Source organism: Anarhichas minor, unplaced genomic scaffold, assembly GCF_050575085.1.
Source record: "Anarhichas minor isolate MPS153535 unplaced genomic scaffold, ASM5057508v1 ptg000006l, whole genome shotgun sequence".
In the NCBI taxonomy this organism is placed as follows: Eukaryota; Metazoa; Chordata; class Actinopteri; order Perciformes; family Anarhichadidae; genus Anarhichas; species Anarhichas minor.
In genome coordinates this window covers 1,925,398-1,930,963 of record NW_027466452.1, presented here as the reverse complement: position 1 = coordinate 1,930,963, position 5,566 = coordinate 1,925,398, and positions in this window count along the sequence as shown.

Genomic DNA, 5,566 nt, shown 5'->3' with positions numbered 1-5,566 from the left:
AAAGAGGAAACTAATATTGTATCTCACTAGAAACATTCCTTTTTCCTACAAAATTACATTCCAATATCATTGAACTGCAATTTCAATTACATTTTGAGGGACATGTTTTTCTCAATAATAAAATAATAAAAAGTTCAAAAACATTTATTGAATTTCAAATATATATATATATATATATATATATATATATATATATATATATATATATATATATATAAATAATAGTACATTGCCAATAATTGTACTATTTGCAAATATATAAAATATACTAACATTGTACGTCTAACAATTTGCAAATTAAATCTTTAAACACACTTTCAAATGAATGTAATATAGTGCATTTTCGAGAAATATAACAAACATATACTTAACAGAGAGCAAAAAAATTCTGATTTAAGTTTATATGGTACATGTATTACTAAACAAAACAGAATGACCATGTTTCAAATTAAAACAACACAGAACACTGAACCATCAAAACAAATTGCACCGCTGCAGACTCTCGCTCACTAAATAGAAACAGAAACATGCTCCACATTATGTTCCTTTCTTTTGGTTGAACTGCTCGTTGTTACACTTCCGTCTGATGACCACTCGCACGTCCGAGGCACTCGTCTGCGGAAACTCTTGAATAACAGCATCTGTTAAGAGAAGAGACGAGAAATGATGTCACACAGCATATTCATACAACATTTTCTTCTATTTTGACTACACAGGAAATCCTGTTGAACCAATATTATTTTTTGAACAGTAAATCAGGATTAACATTGAGGAACTATATCAATATGATATGCCAATATTCCTACCAGTGCAGGTCAAACATATATTTCATCACGGGTGGTGTGTTTACCACGAACATGTGATCCTGCTGCTTTATAAATCACAGAAGCTTTAAATTGTCTACATACGACTCAAGACAATTACCTACCTGTTATGGCCTGCACTTTGGCAACGTCCAGTTGTGTTTTAGGAGGTCCCACTTTCCCAGACTTCCCAGTCAGGGTGGACAGTGCAAGGACCTCCTTTGTGAACACCAGAGCAGCCAGCTCCTGGCAAAAAAGGGTCATGATCGATTAAGCCGCAGGAAGGCCCTCTTTGAAACCGTCACTGTGCTGCCAGCCAAGGCGTGCTGTATATGAGAGAATCAATGGAACACATTAATATACAGTTGGAAGATCTCTCCCTACCTATAAGGAATTAATAGACCTTATTCACATGTGAATACAATGTGCTTCATTATTTAAAACACTGCTAGTAGTCTGTACATCCCTCTATGGAGTGGTACCACCAGTGGTGTGGAGGTTCCCACTCTCTACTAATTCACATGACTGATGTGTGACACATGTAACCTAGTAAATCCCATCACTTTATTTCTGACACATTTGAACTTGAACAGCAGACGATGCTGGGGAAGACAAAAGGAACGTGGTGTCATTTTTCTATAGCCCTTACACTGAGCAATCAACATTTACTTCACAATGACAAGTTAAAGCAAAAAAGTTCAGCATTGTTTTCCTTTCTCAAAATCACAGACATTTTCTATACCTATTCAACAGGTGTGAACTGAGTTCTTTGTGCTGTCGCAATGACTTGTTATAACTATTAGTGATATTAGGATCTTAAAACATTTTCTGTAATACAAAACAGTACATGTGGCTGGTTACATTGACTTACCATATACTTCAGAATGAGATGTCCATCATCTTCCTCAAGTTGGATGCCTAGAGGATGGCCGCCCTTGAAAGCACTTGTCGCCTGTATGAAAGGATTACACTTGTTGAAATATCCCTCAAAACATCAATAATTACAAAAAATGTTTAGAATATATATAGGACCTATGGTGACCTTAAAATATACACTGACTTCATTATACATTCTCTTAATGGAATAATTAATTATCTTAGTTCTGCTTACATGACCCTACTACCTTTACTTATAGTTATTCTCATAAAGCACAACCTGGTGATTACCTTCACTTTACTGAAGCCTGCTTCTGGTGAACTCAGACTAGACTTACACAAAGTGAGCTTCTGCTGTTGCTCTGTAATGACTCAGCGTCATTGACTGAGCGGCAGCTTGCGTTACATTATGAGCGACGGTAACATTAACCCCTTGCTGTTTGAGAACATCTTCAACACCATTTACTAACGTGATTTCAATGTTAGCTTTGTCTAATTCTACCATACTGAAAAGATTTTAAAACATACTTGCAACCAGTCAGGAATATACAGTTGGCATTCAGCATGGCCAGTCTACAACTCATTAAATAGTCCATTAACATTTGCATGTTTGTGAAGTCCACACGCTACTAAAACAGTCTAAAAGCTACTCAAATTGAATTCACCTAGCATTACACTTGAGAGCAATATCATGTTAGGTTAATGTTAACATACATATCACCTTCACATTATGTTACCACATAACTAGGCTAGCTCTTGTAACGTTAGCTAAAGTAGCAACTAAGCTAACGTTAGCTGTTGTGACGTTAGCTAAAGTAGCAAACACACAATTGATAGTCAGCTAAATGATTTTTACTATCAAACACTGTTTTAAAGTGTAAAGAAAACTCTGTTTTAGAACAAATACAACACACATATGGTTATAAATTGCTTACTTACCGAAAACTGAGACCTGTGGACAGACAGCAGTGCACGAACTATATTGCATCAATGCACCGATTAATCGAAAACTTAATTATTGCTGTGTACATAGATAAATGAATATTAAACAGCATGTAGTCAACTACTGATGCTAACGCACTCCCATCGGCCCAGATTAATTAATTAATGTATTCATTTCTTGCATACGGTCATTATATTGCCTTCACTTTTATTTTGAAATATTCTTGTTCCGGGTTACCTGTTGTGCTCTGCATCTCGTTTTAAATGAAAAAAACAAAAAAGGGATTTGCAAAAACGAAATACGGCTCGTTATTTGACTTTGATTTTTCCGTTTTTGGTTTGAAACGAAAAACGAGAATACCATGGTATTTCCGTATTTTCGTCTGAACGGTAAAACAGATGACTAAAACGTACACGGACCCCCTTGTCGGATGGAACCATGAAGCTGCGCAAACGCCGTAGCTGCAGGGCAGTGTATGAAATCATTTCCAGCACCGATGTCAAAAACAGAACAGAAAACAAGCCGCGCCGTCTGGCAACGACCACAGGCCAGCAGATGCCAACAGTTCAAAAACCAATAGTCATCACAGAACAAGGACTCCAGTAGAGCAGGTAAGCTCTCAGTTTGACCAAATGTCCACAGTATTTCTATTGTATTCCAACACGGGAGGTCAAATTAATCCTGACCGTATTCCAACTCAGGGAGGTAGGCAAAAAGTCGGTCGTAATCCAACTCAGGGAGCAATCACAATACGTAAAGAAAACTAAAACAGCATTCATCCCAAGGGGGGAATTTGTTTGTAGCAGCAGCAAAGAAAGTTACAGAGTAAACATAAAAATGAGTGCTGGGCAACGATTACAATCGCATTGTTATGCGCAAAGTTCAATAATTAATGCAAAAGTAGTGTATTGCGCACTTTTATTTTAAAAGTACTGCTATATGAACAAAAGTGCAATAACATTTGGTTTGCAAACACTTTAAACAAATAAGGTTCTTTTTAACAGCAGTATTCTCTTTTTTAACAGCAGTTAATATACAGTTATAATGATTCTGATCATATATATTCAGCCGGTGTTCACAACTGTATCTTCATGTGTGTAATAGATGCAATTTGAAATATACACCTTGAAAACTGCAAACCTATCTACTTCATGTTTTTTTCCTTTTTTTTAATGTTTGTTAAATTCGGCAGCAGCAGGAAGAGAAGGAAGATATGCCACACAAACAGCTGTTCACCGCTCGCTGCCCGGTGTTACGGTTTAACTAGGGACCCTGTTAACTGGCGACCTTCAGCCGAATGCGTCTGTTGTTTTCATAGTTACGGCAGCTGTTAAACCATAAATGGCAATGCCATAAAATGAAGAATTTAACCAGCCAAGAACACAGAGTGCAAGTTTAGTTCATTATACTTTAATAAGTGAATGTCATGACTTTCACTTATTAACCAGCTGTATTCAAAAGTGCTCTGTGTTACACTTCAAAATGCTGCATGGTAAACGCGCAGTGCGGTCACAAGTTGATCTGGGTTCCCTCTGCAATCACCAGTTGATCTGGTTACCCCTGCTCTTAGGAGCGACTGCTGACTGTGTTTTACATTTTTCTATATGCTTCCAGCAATTCCGTCGTATCTATCGTGGCGTAATGGCACTGCCTCTGCCCGCCAATTGTTTTTCCACTCAATGATATGAGTTCGAAACCCGTCTACCTTTTTTTTTAAAAATTGTACATTTTTTTTAAACTGCGCTACAGAGTTCTTCTACGTAACACAATCATGTTTCCACAAAACAGACTCCAAAGACGTTTATGTGTTTTTTTTACCAACTTTATTATTTCAAAGGAAGGGGAATTTGCTCCCTTCCTGTTTCAACACAAACAACAAGCAAGCAAGCGACGTTTCAAACTCGAGTGGACTACTTTCCTCAAAATACTCTCCAACGTCGAATCTGGTATGTTTTGACCACAGACTGTAAATGAGAAGGTTTGACACTGTATTCCAAAACTAAACAATGCGGCATTCACGAGGACAGCTACGTGTTCTCTACCCATTCTCAACAGCTGCCGTAACTATGACAACAACAGACGCATTCGGCTGAAGGTCGCCAGTTAACAGGGTCCCTAGTTAAACCGTAACACCGGTTCTTGTGTTAAAAATGTCTGCTTAATAAAAAATTAAAAACTGCATTTATGTGCGATAATATAATTGTCGGCGTTAATTAATGAATGTGTTAACGCGTTAACTTGCCCAGCACTAATAAAACTATTAATTCTATTTTATACTGTGCATTTTTTATTTTCTTTAAATGTACTATATTCTGCTCTGTTATTTTATTGTATATATTGAGCATCTTTCATACTTAAATAGTATTAAATTAACTAACTAGGTTAAAAAAAAAAAACAGTAGTGCAAGGATCACCAACAGCAAACAACAACAGTGTAGCGGTGTTGTAGTCAATTGAAGGATGATCTGGCCAGAGGTGGGTGATTTGTTATAAAGTCTTGTTGCAGTGGGCAGGAATGTTCTCCTGAATCTGTCCTTGTGACAGCGGAGTCTGTTGGAGAAAGTCTTCTGTTTTCATAAATAATGAAATTCCATCCGAGAGCAATACAACCAGGGCCATTATATGGTTCATGTGTGATGAGTTAACGAGGTGAAACGACTTGAAATACTGAAAGTTAAATGTGAAAGAAAATGATTCAACCTAGTGGTTTCGATATTGCATCAATTTCCCCAAGTTTAGCCTTACAGGCAGCTGCTGCCACACATCCTGCTCTGCAATGCGAACGGTGTTCATTTGTAGATGCACAAGTGTTGTGGTAAAGCGTGGTTCACATTAAGGTTATTACCTAATGCCAACTGTTTTACCAGAGGCAGTATTTGTACGCTGCACGAATATAAATGCTGCCTGATAGTCTCTACTTTGGTAATATTAAACCAGGGCGGAA